The sequence below is a fragment of the Armigeres subalbatus genome, chromosome 2 (genome assembly GCF_024139115.2).
Source record: "Armigeres subalbatus isolate Guangzhou_Male chromosome 2, GZ_Asu_2, whole genome shotgun sequence".
NCBI lineage: Eukaryota > Metazoa > Arthropoda > Insecta > Diptera > Culicidae > Armigeres > Armigeres subalbatus.
In genome coordinates this window covers 273,696,497-273,711,257 of record NC_085140.1, presented here as the reverse complement: position 1 = coordinate 273,711,257, position 14,761 = coordinate 273,696,497, and the positions used below count along the sequence as shown (strand labels likewise).

General features: G+C 38.1%; 1 long non-coding RNA gene across 1 annotated transcript in view; it reads left to right on the top strand.

Annotated features, from left to right (window-relative positions):
* The first annotated feature begins 309 nt into the window (after positions 1–309).
* LOC134216360 (uncharacterized) overlaps positions 310–14,761 on the top strand; it is a 170,856-nt gene continuing 156,404 nt past the window's right edge. The window contains exons 1-2 of the long non-coding RNA XR_009980632.1: positions 310–859; positions 14,391–14,627. This is a non-coding gene — a long non-coding RNA (uncharacterized LOC134216360). The remainder of the gene's footprint in view (positions 860–14,390; positions 14,628–14,761) is intronic.

Sequence of the window (14,761 nt, the reverse complement as noted above, 5' to 3'; positions counted from 1 at the left end):
TTCATCACATCAAACTGATTATTGCATTTGATAACCTTAAAAATCGTGATAAGTAATCCCAAATATGACCCATGTCAGTTAAACCAAACAGTTAAAATTTAGGATGAAATTTGGTATTAGTTGAACCGCATACAAGATGTTAAAACATCTTGCTATTTCACTCTCCTCGGGATGGTATCCTTACCATCGCAACGCAACGCCAGCAGTAACAGCAACAATAGCGTGCGAGAGAAAATTCACCCATGCTGCGGCGACAAGGACTGAATCAGAATGGAGCCCAGCACGCTGGTAGCAGACGAAAGTCGACCGTCGTCCTGCTCGGTGTACCGACCGCGCGAGATAATTTGCAGCTTCCGCAGCAGTGTGGGCAGCAAACCGGTACAGAAATCCGTTGGAAAGTGGTGCCGCCACCATCCCCCCCTCCGAGGGGACTGTTCTGTTCTCAGTGTGACACCAATGGACTGGGACCTCTGGCTTGCAGTGTGAGGTTGCTGCATCGATCCGGTGGTGTTGTGGGGTGGGAGCGATTCCTGGGTTTATGGTTCTGCAGTTTCAGCTCAGAATTAATCGGATTGCAGTGAATGGTTACTAGAAGAGTGATTTAGAGAAAGAATCTGCCTGAAGTGATTTTATGGAATGTGTTGAAAGAAATTCAAATGATTTGTAGGATGGAGATGAATAGAAATGTCAGTGAGTGATGGGGATTAGAATATTCAAAGTGCATCAACCATTATCCGATTATCTGTAGTGAAAGTTCGTAGTGACATAGAAGTGGTGAATGAGTGAAATAAAAAGGAAAATTTAGGAAGATCTAACTGAACCAGAGCACTTCTGAGGATTCTAGAAGCTGCAGATGAAAGTAAGTTGAAGAGATGGGACTTCTGTTATGTAACGATCATTTTTAAACCATGCAAGGTTTAATGCGCATGACAGTTGCTCTACATTTAATCAATGACTTCGAATTATTTTGTGATACAAATGAAGTTGTGAATCAAATTTGAATTATAGTAGATCGTGAAAATTTTCTGAAAAAAAATGTTAAAAAGTTATTTGAATCCAGAATAGAAACGAACAAAACACGTTTAGGCTTTTTCGATGCCGTCATGCGCACACGATGGAAAGACAATACGAGCCGACATTTTAAATTCTGATGCATTCTTACACTTTATCGGTATTCGACTTATGTGACCTTGAACAAAAAATTAACATGTTTAATAAATCAATCAGAACTATACAAGTTAGGTATTATGCTAAAAAAGGGATTGATTTACAATTTTTTTTGGCGAATATGGGTTTGATAAATTATTTGCAAATATAAATCACTATAATGTGGACATTTTCCAATGGATTTTCCAGTGGTTTTTGTTCATGCTTCTATATTTTAAGCTAAGTTTTCTCGGGTGCCCACAACCGAACCACAAAATGGAAATGTCCAAAAATGTCAAATTTTCTAAATTATCAAAATTGTTCTTCAAATCGATGAAATCATACTAATTTATTTGCTAGTAGTAAGGTTATTCGTCTAGCTTTCCATTGATAAGCAAATGTCGGCATAAGATTAACAAGGGCCAAAGTTATGGACCAAACAAAAAAGGGTGCCCACAACCGAACCTCCTCCCCTATTATTCTGCAGCTCCTGCGTAGTTCAACTGCAGCATCAAAGCTCAAATGCAAGCCGAATAATAGAAACACTTGGACGAAACTGCATATGATTTAGGATGTTTGCATCGTAGCATGACATGCATAATTGTGTGTGTGTGTCCATCCTAACCCCTACTGGGTGGCAGTGGTCGTATGGAAAAAAGCCGGTTGTTTTGCAGTCAAATTTAGTCCAGGAGTTAGAAGGTGCTAACCTTACTGTAGATCGAATCATTTCAGTCTGCCCGATATTTCATGACTTGTACGAGGTCACTTTTGCTTACAATAAGCCTCGCCTGTTTATGCAACCATTGCCAAATGGGTAATGTTTCCATAAACACATTTCCACATTCGAAATCCCGCGCGGAGCTTTTTTTTATAATTGAATTCTCAGTAAAAGTATATTGAAACAATCTCACCAAATCAATCCATTCTGGTGTAACGCTGGGCTTTGTAAGGAGTGGCCTTGGCGTGAGTGTCACACGTGAAGCCACATAAGGTACTTAACACTTTTTTTTTTCACGAAATTATACAATAAACTTTATGTCAGCAGACAAACAAAGATCTATATTAGAACACGTTCACCAAACTATTTCTGCTCTTTCAACTGTACCTAATTTCGATTCTAAACAACCGAGCTGTACACTGCAGCGAATTGTCTCTGTTTAAATTCAGGAAGCAATCAAATTCTTCGTTGCATAGCCCCACAATGTTCGTTTCATTTATTTAGCTTACATCTAAACAGATAACACTGAATCAACGATTTTAAGCCACAATAGTTCGAGGCCGAATCTCTCCATCCTCGAATGCGCCCGCTCACCAAGTTGTCGTATACCTATTCAGCTCACATCGCTCGCTGCGCTCCTCGCCTTCTTGTACCTGTCGGGTCTGAAGCGAACACCATCCTTGCAGAGTTGCTGAAAAGCATTCTTGAAACATGCCCTGCCCATTGTACCCTTCCGGCTGTAGCAACTTTCTGGATACTGGGTTCGCCATAATGGGCTAGTTCGTTGTTCATCCTTCGTCGCCACTCACCGTCTTCTGGTACACCACTAAAGATAGTCCTAAGCACCCGTCTCTCGAATACTTTGGGTGCTTGCAAGTCCTCCTCAAGCATGGTCCAAGTTTCATGTCCATTCATTTGGTGCGGGTGTTGTGAATCTTTGTGCAATTTCCTCTGGAGACTGTAGTAGGCCCGACTTCCATAGATGATGCGTATTTCCCGACGAACATTGTTATCAGCCGTTAGCAAGGATTCAATGTAGACAAATTCATCGATCACCACGAAAGTATCCCCGTCTGTCGTAGCACTGCTTACGAGGCTGGCGCTGTCGCGCTCGGTTTCGCCCACAAGCATGTTCTTTGTCTTTGACGCATTCACCACTAGTTCAACATTTGTTGCTTTACGTTTCAGGCGGGTGTACAGTTCTGCCATCTTTGCAAATGTCCGGCCGACAATGTCCATGTCATCTGCGAAACAAATAAATTGACTGGATCTGTTAAGAATCGTACCCCGGTTGTTACACCCGGCTCTTCTCGTGATACCTTCTAGCGTAATGTTGAACAACAGCACGAAACCCGAGCAAAGTCGGTTAACAAAATGAGAGCAAATTGATATTAAGCTCTGCTGTTGAGATTATATTGAAAACAAAATTTGATGTCAATTGGTCATTAATACAAATTGATATCGCAATATGTTTTCAATATGCATTCCTCAGTTATCATAATGATAGCAGCTTTACATAAAATTATGCTGTCGATTATCTATACTGTGTTATTTACGAAAATTAAAAGCAATCTGCAAACAAAATATGCTGTTGTTGTTATGGATGCTCATAAAAAAAATCTAATTGAATACTCATTTTGACATCAATTTAAGAATTTTATGATATCAAATTTAGTAATTCTGTTGATTTCATTGACAGCAAAATTTGTTTTCAGTATGATTTCACAATGTAAAAATATGCTCTCATTTCTGCTGTGCTAACCGTTAATACATACAAAACGAGATCAACTGGAGTAATCAAATAATTGACATCATAACAGCAAACTTTGATTTCAATTTGATTTCAAACTTTGCTCGGGAAGTCCACCGCCTTGTCTTAGTCCCTGGCACAATTCGAACGAACATGAGTGTTCGACCGAGACCGAAATCTTCACACAGATTTGCACAACATCCACCGCTGCTTTGATCAGTCTGGTAAGCTTCCCAGGGAAGCTGTTCCTGTCCATAATTTTCCATAGCTCTACGCGGTCTATACTGTCGTATGCCACATTGACTTCAATAAACAGAAGGTGCGTTGGGACCTGGTATTCACGGCATTTTTGAAAGATTTGCCGTACAGTAAAGATCTGGTCCGTTGTCGAGCGGCCGTCATCGAAGCCGGCTTGATAACTTCCAACGAACTCATTCACTATTGGCGACAGACGGCGGAAGATGATCTGGGTTTCACTTTGTAGGCAGCTTTGTGGTGATCGCTTGAAAATTCTCACTCTTCAGTTTGTCGCATTTCTTGTGATAAAGTTGAAAGATTTGCACTTCCACGAGTTTCCAACCGCTAATCCCTTTTCGTCGCTGGTGATCTTCGCCGATTGTTCCGGTCCGTATTCTCTTGTTAACTATTCGTTACTTGTTTTTATTAAGGTGGCTTGCAGGGCCTGGCACCATCCTCCTAAAGTTCCGTTGGACCATGGTGCATTATTTTGCTTATAGGGTTCCTTCTCTGGCACTCAGAGGATGATCAATTGATTAGCCACCCCTTACATGGGAAACAGACGCTCGATCAGAAAGGAAGAAGAAAGAGAAATTCTTCTTCATTTCCAAGAGATGTTTTTCGAAAAACAGAATTTAGAATTCCAGCCTCCAGTTTCCCTTGCGAGCAAAGACGTAGGATTACCAATCCGGAGATGGCGAGTTCGATTCTCGTTCCTGTTTAGGATGCTTTCGGGCGGGAAACATTCTCGACACCCTAGGTATAATGTATCCATTGTACTGTCCACACAAGGCACATACTAATGCAATGGCTGGCATAGACATGCTTTCAATTTATAACTGAGGAAATGCTAATAAAATATACTAAGTTCAAAAGCAGGCCAAGTTCCAGTTTGAATGTGGAGCAGTAGAATAAGAAGACTTCTAAATTTTCAAGAAATATTCTTCTGTATTTCCAAGAGATATAAAACGACAATGCCGCATCAAACACTTTGGAATCTCCGTTGATTTTCGTTTTTGGAATTTCAACCATAAATGCATAGGAATTTTTAAAAGAAAATTTTCCTAAATTCCTGTTTTTCGTTCTTTAGGAATTCTACCACTAATTTTTCGAATTTTTCAAGGATTTTTTTTCTTCGAGGCATTGTTAAGAATTTCTACAGAAGAGTTTTAAAACAAATTCTTTGGAATTTCAAGGAATAAATCTTTAGAATTCACAAGGTTTGTGGTTTTTGAATTTTCATCACAAATTCTTAAAAAATTTAATCGGGAATTCGTTTATCTTCGGGAAATCATTTTGATTTCTTCGTAGGTTTAGCTAAACATTGCTTAAAATGTTTATCATGCCAAAGATTCAGAAAATTTAAGGAATTTCCACAGAAAATTACCAAATCCATCAGTAGTTCTTTCAAATTTTCATTTAATTATTTAAGGAATTCTTGCTGGAAATGCTTCAAAAGTACAACCGCATTTTTTATCGTTGTTCATTTAATCATCATACAATGTTCTGTGAAATTGTTCTGTAGCATACCAACTGCCGTTTTTGCAATTCATAGCTCAATTGAGCAACCAGAACCGATTTCCAGATCGAATGAGTGACGGAGGTAAATTTTCCTATATATTTTGACTGAAATCCCCATACAAACTTCAAATCAATTGCGCCAGCTTATGCAACAAGCGATTGAGCTGAAACTTTGAGAGATTGATTTTTTCACCCAAAGACACAATCCTGGGGGGTGCCCCGTGGAATTCGACAACATTTGTTTCTCTCCATACTAAGCTGGGCCAGTCTAATGGATATGAACCGGAACGGTCATTCTGGAACAGGTTCCCGGAGGGCTCGTAGGGGCCAAAAACTCATTTGAAATAAACCCTGCAATATGGGTATCAAAACTCTTGGAATTGTTTCGGAAATATGTTATCCATAAAGTTGAAACCATAGGATGGATATCAACCAGAACAGTCATCCTAGAACAAGTTCTCGAAAGGCCTTTAGTTGCGTTGCGTTGCGTTGTAACGGAGTATTTCGTAGATTGCATACTAATAGCTGTCATGTATATTCTTTAAATTTCTTACTCCAACTGCTTATAGATTACTACTTGGAATTGGAGGTCCAAAATGATAAAGCATGAAAGCTACCATTGCCGGCCACGCCCATCTTCTCCGTTACTAGGGAAAGGAAGGAAATGATGATATGACATCTACTTAACGAGAGGCCAGCGACTCACCGACGCCCTCATAGATGTCAAGGAGTTGGATGGTTGGTAGGGTATATAGTTAAGGAGTATCATCATAAGCAAATGATATCATAAGTTTAAACAAACGATGGGAGTGACCATGCTAAGAAATTTATGTTACTCCATTGTTGGTATCCTTGAGATGGGGTAAAGCAAATAAACTTGCCCTGGCTAATTAGCCTAGGTTTAAGCGCAACTGTTCGCTCTCTGAAACGAGAATAAAAATATGTTAAATGTCCCTTCCCCAATTTGTTTCCAATTGAGATAATGAAGTTATTAATATATACCCTTAACAATAACGGGGATGAAACATGTAACCTGAAGGAATTATTTTTTTCTTAAAATAGGAAAAAAAACAAACTATTGATTCGCGTTTATTCATCGAGAAATATTGTTTAAATGTCTGTCAGGCGATTAAGTCTGTATGAGCAACGAAGAGTGAGTCAAAGATGTTTTTCACCACAAACCAGAAAATTGCATGATTTCGTCTCATCAAACGAAAAGTACGAATCCTGCATAGAAATATACTTTTTGGGATGTATCATTTTCTTAAAACACCTTTACCATCTGAAGTGCCATCTTAATAAAAATTTATGTAAGCTTAGTATCCGTTTAGAAACTTCTCGTAAATTGGAAAAAAAAATCACGGGAGTAAGGGTTCATGTTTCTGATTTAGCAAGTTCTCGTAACTCTTATACGGTATTGTGGTAAATCAATGAGGTCGATTTCGAATCACAGCCAAATAATTTTAATAGTTTTGAAGGTGATAATAAAATGGCAAATATATATATACCTTCATAGACTCGGAAACTACTGAACCGATCAGCGTAACAATTTGTACACAGAGTTCTTGGGGTGAGTAAGGCTCGTAAGATGGTTCGAGACCCCTCTCCCCTTTGGAAAGAAGGGCTCCCATACAAATTAAATACGAATTTCTTTATAACTCGAGAATTTGGTGTATGGCAAGAAAATTGCGAATGTAAAAAACATCAGAGAATAAATCATTCCTAGGCGAGAAGAAGTTCGTTGGATCTTGGAGTTGTTTCCAGTTATATGATAGATACAATTAATATGTAAGATATAGCAATTATGGTGAACACATTTCTAGATATTTTAAATGATGAATATGTATAGAAATTACAGTCAAAGGGAGTAGGCAAGAATCAAGACAGATATTGCATAAATGACTTTGTGTAAAACCAGAATGATTGCCCAACGAGACATACACAAATGCAATTGAAGAGATAACGAAAAAGAATATGAAGTAATACAAGTTCCCGAAAGGTCTTTAGTGGCCACAAACTCATTTAGAAGACACCCTGACAATTCTTGGAATATTTTCGGAAATATGTTTTTCCAAGAAGATGGGACTGATGTTGGGTCATCAGGCTGAATGGCTGTTAGTCCGAATGGTTATTGGGTCGAATGAGAAGTGAGGAGTGAATAGTGAGAAGTGGAAAGTAAAAAGTGAAAAGTGAAATGAGAGAAATGAGAAGAGAGAAGAGAAAAGCGAAAAGGTACACAGTGTTGACACAGTTTGTCACTCCCCGATTTTATCTACCTCCGACTTTATCACATTTTTGACCCGATTTTATCACGTCCCGCTTTTGTCACGTTTTTGACCCATTTTGTCATCAAACAAAATTTTGAAAATTTTAGTCGTTCTTTTTATTTTTGTTAATTATTCAGCAAACACCAATGATAATTACAGCGCCTGTGGTTCATTATAAATAATTTCTGAGTACCTGTCAAGAATTGTTAAATCTTTTTGACAAGAAATAACGGAAAAATAAGATAGCAAGGGTTTCTTCTAAATGAGGGTCCCCTCGGAAACCTGTTTGAGAATGACCGGTCCATTGTCAAACCATCTTATGGCCTAATAACCCAAAAGATCATGCTTCCGAGACAATTTCATGAATTTTGATACCCATCCATTGTCAAACCATCCTATGGTCCAATTACTTATCGGATCATGCTTCCGATACAATTTCATGAATTTTGATGCCCACATTGCCAGGGTTTCTTCAAAATGAGTTTGTGGCCACTTTAGGCCCCACGGGAACCTGTTCCAGAATGACCGGTCCGTTGTCAAACCATCCAATGGTCCAATTACTTATCAGATCATGCTTCCGAAACAATTTCATGAATTTTGATACCCATATTGCCAGGGTTTCTTCAGAATGAGTTTGTGGCCACTTTAGGCTCGACGGGAACCTGTTTCCGGAATAACCGTTCCGAGATTAACTCATAAGATGGTCCTGTAACGTAGTTAAGTTATATTCTTTAAATTTCCAACGAAGTTTATTAGTCATGACGCAAGAAATCTTCATTTGGTTGAATATATATCTTCAATTTACACATACTTTGGGACTTGGCCCAGTTAATCCGGGATTCCGGTTACCAGGTAATCCAAACCGGTTTTCTGTAAGATGTATCGAATAGTGGGTAAGTTCCTGCATCCATAGCAACCAAAATCGTCAAAATCTGTGAAAAACTGACAATGTTATGATCATTTTAAGTCCGTGGGTACCCGGGTACCCTGTCTGTAACGTAAGGGTGTTTTTTTGTCGGTAACAAAAGGGTTAAATATAGTATCTTAAATTTTTTAGAATTTCCAATACTTCCAGAGCTACGGCAGGTCCAAATACTTAGGAATCTATAGGAAGATATTTTGGAATTTTTTTTACCAAAAAGAAATTTTTCTAGAAATTCTTATAAAATATTCGCAAGACGAAATGTTTTGTATCCTGATGCATCGAAGGGGTGTGCGAGTTCTAGATATCCTGATACACAGAACAACATGATTAAATCATCAAGATGTTCGAATTCAAGAAAATTTATAATTTCCATGGTGCGTTTGATTTGATTTTGAATCAGTCCTTTTTTTCACCATTTCCAAAATTAAGCGGGATAACCATATGTTTTAGTTACAGAAGGTTTTTTTTTTTATTTTTTTGCACTTGAAAAAAAACCACGTGGTCATAGGGGGGGGGGAGGTATACCAAATGACCAAGATAAACTACATGGGGGAAAATCTTCAAAAATATGACCACGTGGTTTCTGGATGGCCCCTAGTACGCTTTACCTAACATTTGCCGTGTCATTATCGCACATTTTCTTCTTCTTCTTCTTCTATGGCTCTACATTCCAACTGGAACATGGCCTGCCCTTCAACTTATTCTATTAGCCTCAGTTATAAATTGAAAGCTTATCTATGCCCGCATGAGTATGTATGTTGTGTGGCAAGTACAGTGAATACATTATGTCCAGAAAGTTTCCAACCCGAAAACATCCTAGATCGGACCGAGAATCGAACTCACCATCTCCGGATTGGCTATCCTACGCCATTGCTCGCAAGGCTACTGGAGACCTGGAGACTGGATTATCGCACATCATTGAGCTGTGCGAAATTTACGTCAATTTATTTATGTTTGACTGTATACCGACATCATGGGTGAAAATGGGTCATCGCTCTAACGATAGAAGTCGGACAGCAAAATTGTCCTAAAAGTAAGCATATGCGGTATTTTGAAAAATTTCGTTTCAGGTGGTTCGAAACGAAATTCCGCGGAATTTCGCGGAATTTGAGCAAGGCGAAATCTGATTTCTTGATTTCGTTTCGTTTCGTAAATTTACAAAAATTTCGCTAGAAAAAACAAGCTTCTAACGAAATTTAACGGAATTCCGCGGAATTTCGAAACAAATTTAAATTTAAACTTTATTTTATATTAGCAAAAATTTTGGCTGCGCCGCTGAACAAAATCATACAACTGTTTTCAAAACTTTTGTTTATACAATTTTTTCTATGAAAGGCTTACTACATAACTCCATTCTGAGTCGACAAATACGTATGTAGTTTTCTTCTATAAAACGTCTTCAGTATTTCCAATTTTCAAATTTAAATTTTGTGATATTTTGTTGTGTATATGAGTGCAGAGTTGGTCATGGGACGGCAGCTAGTCCAGGAGAACGCAAAGTGAAGAAAATATACCTCGCGTAGCAGAAATTTGTTTAACCAGTATGCAATCGATTGTGTTGATGCTGATCACGCCAGCTAGTGTTGGAGAACGTAAAGTGATAAAACTAATTTCTGCATCGCAATTGCAATTATTTAATACGGTATCGATCATGTTGTAGAAGCTTATTTAACGAAGCAAATTGATCTTGCGTTGGATTGATTTGAAACACAGTTTTCGTCCTCTTAACTTCGTTTACAATAAATATTTAGTCGCTTGCCAAGGTGGCTTCACACGAATTACCTTCTCAACTAAGCAACGATTCCTTACCCGTAGCGCTCACGGAGATGCTCTGATTCATCGGTCTTTTATAACAATGAGTATTAAACGAATTTTCCTCTCCTAATCCTAAATTGACTGTAAGGACGTGACCAGCATTGTTATTAGTCATGAATTGGAAACTCCGAAGCAAGTATACAATAAGATCTTCGCAAAGAACTTGCAAAAAAATCCAGAACGGGTTGAAAGATCATTAAAATTGCTGAATGTTCTTTACTTATGATTGCTTACAGCTCATGCTGACCATAACAGCTGTGTTCATATGCACTCAGTTATAGGACATTTTAGAAAGGTGCACAGGATTTTTCTAGTGAGCAAATGTATGCTCACCATAGGAAAAATGCATAGGAAAATACACCTCCGTCACTCTTTCGTTCAGGAAATTGGTTCAGTATGCTCGATTGAGATCAGAATTACAACAAAGGTAGTTGATATGATAAAGATCAATTCCACAGAGCATTATACGATGATTAAATGACTTTTTATAAAGTTTCGGATGATTTATTAGGAGTTGGGCTGCGCACTTTGAAATTCATTGATTGTCATAAAAAAGTGCGCATGTAATCAAAGGTGGCTTAGATATGTGCAGTGGCGCGCGTTCATCAGTTTATGTTTGATCGCGTGCGAAACCACACATCGCAGGCATTTTGATGGCATGCGTATGTTTTTAATGGCAATTAATGAATTCAAAGTGCACAATCTAACCTAATAGATAAGCCGAAACCTATAGAAGAGTTCATTCAGGGATCGTACGATGTTCTGTGGAATTGATGTTTACCATCTCAACTGCCTTTGTTGCAATTCAATAGGGCATATCGAACCAATTTCCTGAACGAAAGGTGTGGACGAAAGGCGAAAGGTGTGACGGAGGTGTATTTTCCTATGCATTTTGACTGAAACCACCATACAAACTTCAAATGAAATGCGCCAGCTTATGCAACAAGCGATTGAGCTGAAATTCTCAGAGATTGATTTTCTTACCCAAAGGCACAATCCTAGGGGGTGCCCCGTAGAATTCAGCAAGCTTTTGTTTCCTGGGCCAGTCTAATGTAGACGAAGAATCGGAAGGAATAAATTTTGGCTGTTACGCCCTTTTCAAATGTTGGTCTGTTAGCTCTTGAATTCTAACATGTACCATTTGCGGTATTCCGGCAAGCTAGAGCTGAGCGTTTCGCTCTCAAGGTCGGCTCCGAGAGACTAATCAAAAGTTCAATAAAGACACTCCTAATTCTCGTTTAACATTAATTTATTGTGGGTACTTACAACATCTAGGTTTGTGTGTGTGTGAGTATGTAAGGTGGCCAGCCGGCATAAACTGCTGCAGAACTCGCGGTAGGTTGTCTGGTTGAAGGGGGGCTTAACGTCCAGGGATTTCTAGGAATCATGCACTCGGTGGACCATGCAATCGGTGGATCATGCAGACGGTGTCCAAAGCGTCACGTGGCTCCGTGATGATCGAGTCTTTCTGGCCTTTGTCCACATCGGCTATGCGTGGTACTAGCGTCGCTTGGGCGCTTGACGGGGTCCTATGGACTGGGCCTACGGGGTAATTGGGCCAGAGAACCACTTTAGCGAAGCGATATTGGGTCCTGATTTGGGATCTACAGCTGGTGCGGTGTAGATTATATGCTAGGGAACTTAGTTTCCACTATATCCACTATTTTGGAGAACTTTTAGCTAATGCTTGCTTTTAGCTCACGTCTGACTTTTTCGACGTTCGAAGTTGGAAAAAGACCAATACTAGTGATATTCTTGCCCAGTAGCTAACCATCCCATCACAAATACCCTTTTTTGACAATCTGTTCTGGTCCTTTTTATGATTCGCGACAACTCTACATTTGGCTCCCATGCAGCAGATCTCTTTGCGTTTTCTGTTATATAGTGTATTACAAAATGTGTTCTTAACTTTAGGCGTGATAAAGAAGTTCTGTGATATACATATATAATATGTGTGCATGCTTATATTTTTAATATTTTTTTAAACTAAGTTTTATACAATTATACATATAATCATTTTATAATAACAAATTTTAGCAACAATATACGTTTTAAATTATTATATTTTCTTGGTCGGCAGTCTGCTATAGGAAATCGTTTGCGAACGGTAACAGGTCTAGTAATATCAATTCTCTATCTGCCTGCCAGATGTGGGTACATAATTGAGTATCCCACTAAATAAAACAAAAAGTCTATACATTCATTTTTTTAATTTTGACTTAGCTCAATACTATAAAGCCACGCTGACAAGACAATATGAAGTATGCTTCAGCATAATCACATAATTCTTAAGTGAACTAAGGTTTTGAACGAAGTTTGAATCAGTATATGAAAAATCCCACAATTTCTATATTTTTATATACTTACTGATATACAACTGAACTGATACAAAATTGATCAGATTCGGAAGCACACACTCCACGATGAATTCCTTTGAAAGCTGCACGAATGCTGGGGTATTGCCTTATCGCCAATGGTATATAAACGAGAATGCGGCGATTTATCACAGACTGCTTCTTCTGTTATTATATCTCTATTGGTCGTGAAACAGTTATTTGACTTCGAAAAAGTGAATCAGAATTGCGTACATAATGTAAAACCAATTTAATAAAAATTCCGCGGAAAAAATTTAAATTTCGTTTCGTTTCGTAAAATTTCGAATTAAATGAACCTTGATTTCGTATCGTTTCGAAGTCTCGAAAGTAAATCTATATTTCGTTTCGTTTCGATTCGAATCAACATAGATATTTTAAATTTCGTTTCGTTTCGTTTCGTTAGGAAAAAGTGTGTTATCGCATACCCTTACCTAAAAGGTTTCTTATAATTTCGTTTTCTTGCCCACAGGTTTACATTAAATCTATTCTATAAGCATTCTAAGAAGTTGAAACTGTGACCCATCCTCATCCCCATTCGACCCATTGTTACCCCGATGACAGTATATTGGAAATGAGTAAAGGGGATCAAGTCTCCTCAGTTTTTTCCCTAGTTGTAACAATTATGAAATTAATTAGAAACGCTGTATTTCAATAGAAAAGTTTTTTTTAGTCTTTGACGAAGAAGATTGGTTTATGTAATCGAAAAGAAATTCTGTGGAACAATTTTTGTTTTAAATATGTTTGCCTTTCTCGTACACTAAGGTGTAACGAAAAGGCTATATTCTCACTCAAAGACTATTTTTTGATAGAAGGCCCGGAGACTAATATATACCAATCGACTCAGCTCCATGAATTGAGTTAATGTCTGTCTGACTGTGTATGCAAGTGGGCAAAATAAAACTCACTCATCATGAACCTATTTGCTTGCAACAATTTTCATTCGATCGGTGTCCCATGCCCATTGTTTCCCATTGGAAGTTGGCCAAATCCGATCATGGGATCAAAAGTTATGACGTACATAACGTATTAAACACTTGAGTGAGAAACACGATAAAGGCACCAATACCGCTAGGTGGATCAATCAGGGCTTTTATTGAATTTTTTACAATAAAAATGTATTTATCTCTTGTTTTTTGGAAAATTTACGCCTAACTTTTCAAAAGGTCCTAAGTAACATTTTTTTCCATGAATTAATTTGAATAGTGCAACCAACATATCGATATGAAAATTTACATTAATTCATGAAAAAATGTTACTTAGATCCATTTGAAAAGTTAAGCGAGAATTTATATAGTATTTATAAATTTTCTCAACTTTGATTTTTTAATGACGATTTCTTAGTTTTTTATGAATTTGTTTTTATTTTTCAGGGGAGATCTTTTTTTCCTTATTGGGTATTTTAATCACTGCGACCATTTGTTAGATCTATTGTGATAAGGGGAGATCTTATTTTAGGCTATTCCCAGGCATGGTCTACAAATATTGATCTGATTTGGTGTTAGTTTGTTTAAAACAAACTATGTTCTTTGTTCGGTTTTGAAATAATAGTTTTGGTAATAGTTTTTCAACAAATGATTCTAATTTTTTACTTTATAAATTTCATGAATTTTATTCATTTGTTTCCATTCCCTTCCAGAACAATCCACCACAAGGCTACGCCAGCATGGCTTAATGTAATGAACTCGAAATAGCTGGTGCGTCTGCAGCTAAATCCTCTCTCTATTCGTCTAGTGCAGTAGTTCAAACCCATTTCAGAGCCCTGGCAAAATCGAGCATTTAGTCATCGTTGCGCAACACCTGGACTGAAAAACCACATCTGCAAAATGGCTGCCTTCACCGGACTTAAGGATCGTGCTGCCAACGTTTTCGGCGGGTAAGTACATAGTCTAAATGCTATCGTTGCTAACCGTTGGTTCCTGATGCTATCTAAATAAGAGCAGAGTTATGGAAGTTCTTTTTTCCCTTGGTTATGAATTCACTTCCACTCTGCGGAAGATGTATTCCGGT